We start from the raw sequence: 12,804 nt of genomic DNA, 5'->3' as shown, positions 1-12,804 counted from the left end.
TCCTGGAGCAGCCGAGTGTCCCAGACTAGAAAGCAATAGATTTCTTGCTTCTGCCACAAATTCCCCCAGCTGTGAGCCTTCCAACCTTCTAAGTATTTCTTTATATGTGGTTTAGAGTTCTGGGACCATCCCCTGAGCCTGCTTGGTCAGGTATTCTGTGTTGTTGTTGGTGGAGTTCCTTTAAGGCACTTCCACCCGATCAGCTCTCTTATTTGTTCTCCAATGACAACATACTCTTAAAATGGTTTTCTCTGTTTTCAAAGGATATTCCCTAGGCCTTGTCTTAGGCTGGGCTCTCTAGAGAAGTAAAATCTGTGAAACCTAATTATGTATATATAAGGAGAAATTACATCAAGGAAATAACTCACACAGTTGTAGAGGTGAGAGAGTTCCAAGTCTTGGTCAGAAAAGCCAACACTGACAGATCAGAAGGCAGGTCTGGCAGTCAGTCAGTCAACCTGGCAGGCAGGCAATAGTGCCTGTTACTTGCCCAAGCAAGGCAGAGGCCAAGGCACCATATGGCTGAGAGGCAGAAGACAAAAGTGATACATGTCCTTGGTATAGCAGACCAAGATGTGTCTCTAACTGGAGACCTCTGCATCCTAAACTGGTTTTGATCCTGAATTGTGCCCTGTAAATTTCTCTAATAAACCCATAACCGTCATTATTATTATGAGTTCTGCATGGCCATTGCAAATGGATTATCAAACCCAGATGTGAGGCAGAGAATGCTGTGGGAGGGATGGTTGGTATTTTTTACCCAGCCCAGAATAGGGTAAAAATGATTGTAGGGTGGAAGCATGCCTGACCTCTGCTTCATAGAAATCAGCCTTAGACAGATTAGGAGTTTGATTCTCTTTTCTCCCTGTGAACCTCAGGAAAATCAGACCTGGTCCCCACATGTTTTTAAATCATTCTTGAATAAAGAATCATTCATCAACCATTTTAATGCTTTTAACTCTAAGGCTAATTTCCCTCAACACAGCCTGGGAAATGTTTACCACAAAAGATTTTTCTTCACAGTAATAAGGTAAAGTAGGTTTAGTAATTTGAGTCAGAGAAAAAAGAATGATTTGCTTTACTCAAGTAATTAACACTAAAGAATAGATAAGATTTAATCAGATTTTAAATAAATCTTAATTTTAGATGCTCTTTAACTTTCTAACACTCATACACACACACAAGCACATGCACTTGTGCACACACACTTTCCTACAAATGCGTGAACACATTGGCACAGGGTAACTGGGAAATCCTTCTACTTTAAGGACCTAAGGGGGAAGAGGAACCATATAAACCAAACATCATGTGTTTTTCATGTTGTTTTTATGTCAACAAGAGATGAACTTTTCTTTTAGACTTATGCACTGCTATGAAAAAGCATGCTAATAAATATAATATTAATCTTTTACTTTCTTACAAATTAGCAATATGTCTTTATCACTTTCTAGCTTATGTTGCATGTGGTAAGAAAATAATCCAATTTATTTCTCTCTATACCTGGACAATGTTATAACTCATGCTATGTAAAGAACAAAAATAACCATCACAAATGAGTATCAACTTTTTGATGTCTTGTCCCTGTATTAATTAGTCTAAACATACATGACTTTCATTAGAATCTGGACTATCTTTCATCAAGTTGATTGAAAAAATATACATATGAATGAATTCTAAATGAGAACTCCGTGGTATTATTATACTTATGTAATCATATGCTCAAATTCATACATACACTAATAACTAAAATTGCTTCTTAAAAAGGGTATATTATGAAACATTTTTTCTGGGAGAAACATACATACACACATGGAAAGCTGACAGTAAAGGAATGCAGATCTGACTTAACTGTAATCACACATTTTCTACTGGTCTTTTAACCTTAGAAGGAAATGTTTAGTCTAGAAGTCTCATTACCCACATATGTTTCTATCTACTTTACCTTCATCTTATATATTTTAATATGAGCAGCCTTACCTCCCTGTGGGTCTATACACACACACACACACACACACAAACACAGGAGCTCAACTGATTAATACATAAAAGCCCTTGTGGCACATTGGTTAATTCCACAGCTGCTAACTGAAAGCTTGGAGATTTGAATCCACTGGCTACTCCACAGGAGAAAAGACCTGGGTGGTGATGTGTTTCTGTTAAGATTTCAGCCTACATGTTCTGATGGCCAGCGACAGGCTTGCAGGGTATGCCCTTTGGTTGTTTGAATGGTGCTTCAGTGTACATCCAAAAAAACCCCACAGGGAATAGAAGCAAATGCATGGAGGGGATTGTAATCATTGTAATGAAATGAAATACGATAGGATAAATATAAACCTGATTTTCTTCCATCCAAATGATCAGTCAATTCATAATAAAAACTTCAAAAAAAAAAAAAAAAAGGTTTCAGCCTAGAAAGCTCCATGGGACAATTCTTCTTCTCTAGCTTATAGGCTCACTATGTTGCAGAATCAGTGCATTCACGCAAAACCACCGACAACACAAATATTTTTGTTCTAGCTTAGATTTTTGTATTTAAGGTAGATTTTTCTTGTGCACTTAAAAAGTCATGAAGAAGGAGGAGACATGGAAAGAGATAGAAGAGACAGAAATTTGAAGAGGGTGTGTTGTTGTTATCAAGTGCCATTGAGTTGGCTCTAACTCATAATGGCCCCATATATAAGAGCTTCTGGAGGGTTTGAACTTCCGAACTTGTGTTAGTAATCCAGTACTTATTCTATAGCACCAGGACTCTAACAGGTTTGTAGCAGGAAACTTATAGTTACATTATATTTTTCCTTAACTTTTTCTCAGTCTTATTTATTATTTGGTGTGTGGGAGGGTGAGTATTTCTGATGTTAAAACTAACAGAAAAGCTAGCAGAGTGTTGTAAGGAGATATGAGATACAAATATTTAGATTTTTGTTTCAATAGCTACTGAAAGTAGACTTTCTTCTGTTGATTTACTGAAACATATTGAGAGTTATCATGAAAATAATTTTTAAAATCCAACTGTACTATTTGAAAACCATTTGAAGTAACAATTTGTCAACAAGATAACATAAGAATTTTCCTGGCTTTCCATCAGAATTTTGGCCACAAAAGCTAAACAATTGCAGTTAATAAATGTTGCAAATGACCTCCACAAGTTGTAATGTTGCCCACTGTTCTCACCTTGATGAATAAGCATTTCCACTAGTGGACAGATCATTAAAAAATGGCATTTTATGTTTTTAACTTTGGCTATTAATTTCAACTGTGTAAACATACATTCATAATCTGTGATGGACATGCCCATAATTTCAAGTGAAACTAACCTGTATAAACAGTGGAAATATGACAAACTTGCTACTCAAGATTCCAACAATGTAAAATATGAAATATTTGCTCACTATGAAGGAAAAAAAAAAATGTTTCCTGAAGCTCCTTCTGAAGCAAATGTTGAGTGACAGTATAAGTCAGCATATGTAACCCCCAGGATGAGATTGCCTTCTAAGACAATGGAAAAGTTTTCATTGTGAGTTATAGGGTGACTTGAACTTGAACTTGATACTTCTTCCCCTCATGAAGGAAGGAATAGTCCTATTTGAAGGCACAGAAAATTGTCTGGCAGCTGCTGTCTCTGTTTTTTACTCTGATTTTCTGAAGAGATGATTATGATGCGGATGATAAAACTTTGTCTGCTCTTTTAGAGGGATAGACAACATATGGAATACTAGTGTGGTGTTTTAAGATAAGCACTGAAAAACAAGGTAGGCAGTTCAAAACCACCAGCTGTTCTTTGGAAACCCTATATAGAGTTGTTATGAGTTGGAAACAGCTGCACTTAACAACAACAATAAAACTAATTGGGTGTCAGGTGCTTGCGTAACACATATTAAAACAGAAATGCCAGATGAATTGTTGCTGTTAAGTGCCATCAAGTCAATTTGACTCAGAGCAACCCTATGTAGGGTTTCCAAGGAATGATTTGTGGGTCTGAATGGCTGACCTAGAAGTTAGCAGTCCAGTGCTTATCCAACAGTGCCACACCAAGACTCCAGCTGTATGGGTGTGACCAAGTTTCAGATTTCTTTGCTATGCATGAGTATTTGTGAAACTTTTGAATCTCCACCACACCACTCTTTAGTAAGACCATGATCATCTGAGGTCTTCCATGGCAGAGAATGTTTGCTAAGATTTTTTTACTTCCCCCAAATTTCAAATTATTGATCTATATGTCCTGGTGCAGTACTGTGGGTTAATGCACTGGATTGCAAAGTCCGTTTGAACCTCAAGGTCGGTGGTTCAAGCTCACCAGCCACTCCTAAGAAACAATATACAGGGTCGCTATGGGTTGGAACCGATTAGATAGCACTTAACAACAACAAATGTCTCCCTCTTACTACTTTCTAATAATTACTTGTATTGACCCCAGAATACAATGCAACCTCACTTTCATTAAAAGCCTCCCAAGGGACTCTTGCTTCATTTGATTGGCTACTTATAGCCTCTCACCAGAGTTAACTATGCCTGTATTAGGTTTTGTCACCAGGGAATAAGCACATTCCAATTGTCAAACTTCTTGAAATCTTGACTGGGTCAAGTTGCAACAAAACCCTAACCATTACAAATACTAACACTGTTTTGATACTTTATCTATCTCCCTCAAGTTGACTTCTAATCTATGTTGGGGGATTGGTGTGTCATGTTTCAAAAATGATTGTTGCAACTACAGACGTGAGGGAAGTGGGGTGAAGGGAAGTAGAAGATTGTCAGGAAGACATAATATTTCTTTACTTATCTCCATTGATAATATTGTTGAGCTGTTACGTGCCATCAAGTTGGTTCCGACTTAAAGCAACCCTTTATTGCATTTCCAAGGAGTGGCTGGTGGGTTTCAACTGCCAATCATGCAGTTCAAATCAATCTTGTGGTCCAGTGCTTATCCTAAGCGTCACAATTTCCAGAAAGCCTAGGAGGCATATTTTGATGTTTAGATCTATCACAAGGCTATACCTTGTCATGATGGAGGGTGAGAAAGTATATATGTAGCATTTTCAGCCTCTAATGTGCGAAGTCCTGGTGTGGTGCTGTGGGCTAATGTGTCAGACTGCAGTCATTTGAACTGCAAGGTCAGCAGTTCAAGTTCACCAGTCACTCCTTGGGAACCCTATACAGTGATGCTGTGGGTTGGAATAAATTCGACGACACTTAACAACAACAATGTGGGGAGAGGATCATCAGTGTCATGGCTGGTTATGTGTTGGGTTGTTAACCACAAGGTAAGCATTCAAAGCCAACAGACATCATCCAGAGAAGGATGAGGCTTTCTGCTCTGGTAATGGTTGATAGCCTCGAAGACCCTAGGAAGCCATTTTATTCTGTGCTACAAGGTCGCTGTGAGTTGGAATCAATTTGATGCCAGTGGATTTGAATGTGAACAAACTGCCCGCAAGTAAAAAGAAAAATAAATGCCTAGGGTCTAAGTAATCAGCTACATCCAGTACATTCTATGATAAAAAGAGTTTGTTATGTTAAAACCCCCAAAACCCACTACCATCAAGTTGATTCTGGCACACAATGACCCTACATAGGACAGCTTAGAACTGCTCCTTAGTGTTTCTGAGGCTGTAAACCTTAGTGCAAGCAAACAGTTTCTCTCATGGAGGGACTGATGGGTTTGAACTGCCGAGGTTTCTGACCCCAGAGTGCCACCAGAACTCCTTTAACCAGTTGGAATGGAACTAAATTCTAGTCTAGAAGAAAATAAGATGTGCAAAACACAGGATTATAAAAGAGTATAGAATATTCAGAAATCATAAATAAATGTGCTTTGACTGGACTAGAGAGTCAACCCAAACTCACTGCCATCTAGTCAATTCTGAATCATAGTGACCCTATGTAGGGCTTCAAATCTCAAGGGGAGCTGATAGCCTCCTTTTTATTCCAGAGGAGCAGCTGGTGGATTTGAAATGCTGACCCTGTGTTTAGTAGCTCAACGCCTAATCTACTAAACCACCTAGAATAGATAGAACAAAACTATCAGGGATATTAAGTTGAGGAGGAAGGTAAACATTTTTTTGCAATTATATCTTCGTATTTTAATTATGATTCTCTTATTTGTATTTAGTACAAAATTGTGCTTTATCTCAACTTATGGTTGAGGGATTTCATTTCAATTTTTCCAGTGGTTTCAGAAAAACTCTTTTGCTAAGAGTTTCTTTTATTAAGAGTTGTGATAAATAACAGAAGTTTGATACAGCTGGTATCACTACTGTAAAGAGGTATGCAGACAGTCTTTATGCACACCTACATTCATTTTGTAAATTTGGTGGTGGTGGTTGTGTGCCATGGAGTGGGTTGCTACTCAGAGCAACCCCGCATAGGGTTTCTGAGACTGTAAATCTTTATGGGAGCAGAAAGCTTCATCTTTTTCCGGCCGATCTGCTGGTTGACCTTGAGGTTGCAGCCCGACTTATAACCACTATGCTACCAGAGTGCCTTTTTGTAAAGTTAGCTGTCCCTATATTTTGTGGGTCACAAAAGCAGTCAGAAAGGAGAAACTAAGTCTTACTAGAATTTAGGTCAGGTAGTTCTTTTTGTTACCAGCAGTTACTACAGAGAGAGGAGCTTGTGGATTAAATAGCTACCTTGGCATCTGCTTCTCTCAGCTGGTTTCTCAGATCCTTAGAACATGGAAAAGTTTAACAAAACACAATCCAGGATCCAATCTTCTTGTTATATTTTCCTATCTTGGGAAGTAATAGAAATTCACTCCTCTAGCAAGAGCATTTTCTTTGACTTCCAAGTTAACTATGATAATCATTGCTGGTACCAGATCCATTTAACATTTTAATAGGTCTCTGTCAGTGTCTTTAAAAGCAAAAATGAGAATCAGTGGGATGACATTTCTGAGCCACTGTGAAATCCTGAAAGGAAAAGATTAAAATATATGAAAGGTGGTGATTTTATTATTTTAAAGATGCCTTTGGAGTTTTTCCCCTGTAGAATCAGAGAGATCATGCATGACTTATATCTTTTATTCTTTTCCTTGTTTTAGAGTGTCTCCCTGACTAAATACAATTTGCAGAATGGTAGGATCTGAAACCACTCAGCATAACAGGCTTGGAAAATCAATATAGCTCCTATCAGTCAGAGACACCCAGTAGAATATTTGTTTCATGCATCAAACAGAAGGCAAAGCCAGGGAGTCCTCCACACCTAGGGACATGTGTTTGTGTCTAGATACATGAAGTCAATAAGATCCTAACAGATCAATTGAGTATTGGCAGGGTTATTTTTCTCTCTGATTAATGACCTCACAATCCATGTCAATACTAGAAATTTCTGGAATGTTCTACTACTTTTTGAAACTAACCTAGCCATTCTTTCTCTGATATAGGTATGTTTAATCACAAAAGGTTTATACTACTTGAAATATCCATTAAAGATATGTGTATATCATAACCCACCATTTCACCAACACTGACCTTAATATATATCAACAGCATAAATTTATCACATTTTATTATAATTCTATATTTGTATGTTATACTTTTAACTAGGAACTCTGTGAATGCAGAGATTATGTTTCAGCCTTTTTTAATCTTTAGAAAAGTTGTGGGTTAATGAGCTGTACTGCAAAGTCAGTTTGATCTTCAAGGTCAGTGGTTCAAACTCACCAATTACTCCTCAGAAACCCTATGCAGGGTTGCTATGGGTTGGAACCAACTCAACAGTGGCACTTAACAACAACAACAACAATCTTTAGATTTGGCTCAAAAGCTAGTTTTAAAAAGAAGACTCAATAAACTTGAATAAAAAAGGAATACTAATGTTTATGCAAAGTTTTGTTTTGGCATGGACTCCTGGTATAGTGCTGTAAGATAAGCACTGGACTGCTAACCACAACGTTGGTGGTTCAAACCCATGAGCTGCTCCTTAGAAACTCACTATGAATCAGAACTGACTTGACAGTACCACTTACCAACAACAATATTTATGTACTCTGGGAGGGTAGGAATGCAAATGAAGTAGCAGTAGCTATAATTCCTACACAATTTCTAGTCACATTTTTATTTTCTTCTTGACTGGTTAGATAGTTGAAGTTCCTAGGTGATGCCAACAGTTAATTGCTTGAGCTTGACTACTAACCAAAAATTTAGTAGTTCGAACCTATCCCGAATTACCCTGGAAAAAATTCTGAGTGGTCTTCTTCTGAAAAGGTCACAACCTCCGAAACCCTATAGAGTACAGTTCTACTAGTAACACATAGGGTCACCATGACTTAGAATCAAATTGATCGTAGCTGATTGGTTAAGTAGTTGTTTAGGGCTTTCATTTAACTTCAACTCCAGTATTCCTTTTCAGGAGGACTGAAAATAAGGTCAACTTTTTCATATGTGGTCAGTTAAACATTCTAGGACTAAATGAAAATAGCATCTCGTCTCCCTAGACATAGCTTTCTGCACATTATCACATTCATCTAGGTTTTCTGCAGATAAAAAGAAATTTTGGAATCTACTACTGAAAGTGCATTTGTAAATGTGTTTGTTCCTAGAGTTTTCTTGTATATGAAAAAGATTTATAAAATACAAAATAGCTAAGGACACCAAATCACACTATCCTTCCAGGTCATCAAGGTATCTATTTTCTAGGAAAAGGTCACATGCCTGGTAAAGTTTTATTTGAAAATTTGCATATTTAGGAGTATGTGTAATTTTTTTCTGTATAGAGTGTTTATAATTCTTGAAGCGTCTGATAACTTTCCAAGGTTTAAGAACCACAGCATGAGCTACTGTATAGTGGTTCTAAAGTAAGGATGTAAGTCAAAATTACCCTTTGAAGTTTCTTGAATCTTGAATAGGGATAGTATGTGTATGTATTTTCCTCTTCACATTGCAAAAGTTTGCTCTTCCTTTGAGCATGTATCATAGGAATTCAGTAGCTCATAGTTCGGACAGTTTTGTTTCTTTTTAAAATCACTCCCAGCATGACATATTATGAAAGACATAGTACATCCTCTCTTGGCCTTCTCAAAAATATGACCATTAAATGACAAACAAAATTATCAATACTATTGATTCTCTTTTTGATACTTTTTCTCCCTCTAAAAATTTTCACTTGACTGAAAATCTAATGCTACAATTTTAAATAAAAAATTTCAACTTTGATATTTAATTGAATCCCTCATTACCCAAATGTTCAAACTGATACCCTGATAGCTACAGTGACTTGGCTAAGTTCTAACTAGCTGATTAGTGACAAATTCTAGAACTGAAATTTGAATTACCAAATCCCACATTTTGCTAATATACTTTGTTGTTTTTATTGTATGCCATTGAGTCTGGTCTGACTCATAGGGATCCTATGTAAATTTCTGAGAACAACTGGTGGGTTTGAACTGTGGTTATCATCCCAGGGCTTACCCTACAACACCATCCCAGGGCTGATAGTGAATATACTAGAAAAATAAAATCATGAACCAGTTGCCATGAGTCAGTTTTGATACATTGTAACCCATGAACAGATGATGCATTATCCCAGTGTTTCTCCTCTACTTTTTATGCTACCCATGATTTTAATCCAAAAAACGTTGCTGTAATAAAGATTTTATTTTGAGAACATAGATGCCAGCACAGTCAGGCATTGTTATGAGGAGAGACTGTAGAGGGGAAATTGTCTCAGTGGACATATCTGTTCTTGGATATGTATATTTTGATAAAAGTAAGAAAGAGATTTCTTTTTTACTTATTTAAAAATTTTCACTAGATTACTTTATACACACATGGTTTTATGGAAAGGTGCACAATCTCTGTCTTTTCCTTGTTTGCCTGTCTCTCTCCATTGCATTTGCCTTTCCCATTGATAGCCTTCCTCTACCCACTGTAACTCACTTCTCTCCAACTTTTTTTCTTTACCAGCATAACAATGTTGTTGTTACGTGCCGTCGAGTCGGTTCCGACCCATAGCGACCCTGTACAGGGTTTCCGAGGGTGTAAATCCTTACGGGAGTAGAAAGCCTCATCTTTCTCCCGCGGAGCAGCTGGTAGTTTCGAACCGCTGACCTTTAGGTTTGCAGTCCGATTCGTAACCACTACGCTACCAGAGCTCCTGAGGTGCTATAGGATCACCACTGGAATGCAAACCACAGGTCAGCAGTTCAAACCTACCAGTTGTTCTCTGAAAACTATATTAGGTTGCTATGAGTCAGAACTGGTTGGACGGCACTAAACAAAAAACAATAATAACAAAACTTAATAGTATCTAGACATATACATACACAGACACATTATGGGACATTTACAGTGTTTTATATTTTTATTAATTTTATATAAGTGCATAATACATTTTGCATCTTTATTTACCTACTCAAAAACACCTCATGGTCTGCAAGTTACCAGATTTAATGCTAAATAATACATATTTTAAACTCAAAATATTATACCATGTTGTATATGTACCATAATTATTTAGACGTATTATTTTGTTTCCAGATGTTGTATCCATGATAAATGTTGTTTTAAACATGTGTCCTTAACAGCTGGCCCTTGTATTTCTGTCAATAGATTATCACATGGAGAGTTGGTTGGGGGAAGGGTTGTATTTTTTTTTATTAAAAATAGTCTTGTCCGTGGAGTGATGAAGCGGCTGGGGACTTTGGATCCAGAGAGGGAGAGGGACTGTGTGCTGAAGAATGGGGGGGGGGGTGGCGGGTTTGTAGGGTATACCCTTTGGTCAGTTGATGATGCATGGAAGGGATTGGAACCATGGCAATGAAATGACATACGGAGGAATGAATGTAAAACTAAAGTTCTCTCATGTAAAATATCATATAATTCACAATAAAACATGAAAAAAAATAGTCTTGTCACAAGGCTTGAATATCTTAATTATATGTGTATGAGAGATCTCTCTCCCTAAATAAAGATTTTTCTAGACATCTCTACATGGAGAAACAGAACTCATTCTGGCACAAATCTACAGTGGACTCTGGGAGAATTTTAGTTTGTGTTGGCTGGCAATGAAAAAAAATTGCAAATATCCTGGTGGTTGCATGGAATATAGGATCTGATAAAAAGACAAGGCAAAGAATGACTTTCAGAAACCACAAATGCTGCTTGACAAAGCAATCTATTGTGTTGGTGCCAAGATTCAAAGAAACTTTACAGTTATTTTGAGTTTTATGAGGGCAGGCATTGCAAATGTTTCCCAGGAAACAAGGCCCTGTGGTCAACATTTAAATATCCTAACCAAGCCAATAACTAAAACTCATTCTTATTCAATCTCTTTCCTGTGAATAAATAAGGAAGAACCTACACTTGGAAATAGCCTTGACAACTGGGGGAGAAAAATTTAAATCTTTGTCCTTTTTGATAAATTTTTAGATTAGAAATCTGACTATATTTAATTTATCTTTGTTGGCAATTCACAGAGCAAACCATTTCCTACAGAAATAATTTCAAACTCCTGAGTTTGACATTCAAAGGTTTTGATAATTTGAATATTACTCACTTTTTCAGGTTTTACCCAATAGCCCAGTAGTTACTTTATATTCAGTTTTCTTGCTGATTTGACATTTATATACACTCTGCGCTTTCCCATTTCCATTGTCATTACTTGTATTGGTCCCTCTACTTATAAGTCACATTTTCCTTTACTGTATTTAACTCAAGGGCCAACTGAAGTATATTTTTTTTCCATGAAAGTTTTCATGGTTGTATATATCGAACTTTGTCTCTCTTAATGCCATACTCATCACTTTTTCTTATCATATTTTGCTAAGATTTATATATTTTTTCAAAGATGAATATAGAAACCAAAGAATATTTGCTGCATTTATTTATTATAAACCCAAATATGCATTGCTGCTGAATTGATTCCGACCCATATGACCCTACAGGGCAGAATACAATTGTTGAGTAGGTGAAATCTTTATAGAAACAGTCTACCTTTCTTTCTCCCTCAGAGCAGCTGGTAAGTTCTAATATCTGAGCTTTGGTTTAACAATCCAGGGTGTAACCCCCTGTATGACCAGTGCTCTTTTATTTATTATAGAGGGACAACATTGTTTCATTGATGAGATCTAGGCTTAAAGATTACCTTTATCATATATTGTGTGTTGTTGTTGTTGTTGAGTGCCATCGATTCCGTTCTGACTCATAGCCACCCTGTTTAGGGTTTCCAAGGAGCAGCTGGTGAGTTTGAACTACTGACTTTGTGGTTTGCAGTCAAGTGCTAATCCTACAGCAACACATTAGGAGTTGTACCTACTTATAAACAACTAATCAATATGATAGCCATATTGACTCACTGAAAGTTATTTCTTTTTTGATAATAAACTAGAATAATAATATTAATGATTTACAATTATATATTGGACTGTGGTAGATTTACTTATATTGTATAATACTCTTGATAATGCAGAAAATTAAATGGCATCATATTAATTTTACAAGGAAGAAAACAGAAATTCAAAACACATTTACATTTTTTCAGGACATTTTCTTTCTTTGGTAATTTCCCAAAATACAGATACATAAAAGGAAACAAATAAAACATGATCAAAGAAACTAAAGGAGAATAAAATAAAATAAGAATAAAAATAAAATAAGAATCCCTTTCAAGGCATTAGAAACTTACTAAGGCAGTTGATATTCAAAGTCCAAAACATTTTTATAAACTTATATGAAGTTTAAATGAGTGTGTGTGTATAAATGATTATTTGAAATTATATAAGGAGCTCTGGTAGCGTAGTGGTTACGAATCGGGCTGCGAACCTTAAGGTCAGCGGTTCGAAACTACCAGCCGCTCCGCGGGAGAAAG

The 12,804-nt window shown here is 36.7% G+C and overlaps 1 protein-coding gene and 1 pseudogene across 1 annotated transcript in view; one reads left to right on the top strand and one right to left on the bottom strand.

The window, feature by feature from the left end:
* The window catches only part of LOC102839896, a 29,560-nt pseudogene extending 26,271 nt beyond the window's left edge, over positions 1-3,289 (bottom strand).
* LUZP2 (leucine zipper protein 2) overlaps positions 1-12,804 on the top strand; it is a 797,358-nt gene that overhangs the window by 345,641 nt on the left and 438,913 nt on the right. The window lies entirely within an intron of this gene.

The sequence above is a fragment of the Chrysochloris asiatica genome, unplaced genomic scaffold (assembly GCF_000296735.1).
Source record: "Chrysochloris asiatica unplaced genomic scaffold, ChrAsi1.0 scaffold00196, whole genome shotgun sequence".
In the NCBI taxonomy this organism is placed as follows: domain Eukaryota; kingdom Metazoa; phylum Chordata; class Mammalia; order Afrosoricida; family Chrysochloridae; genus Chrysochloris; species Chrysochloris asiatica.
Note: the sequence above shows the minus strand (reverse complement) of the source record. Positions and strands in the feature narration are given on the sequence as shown.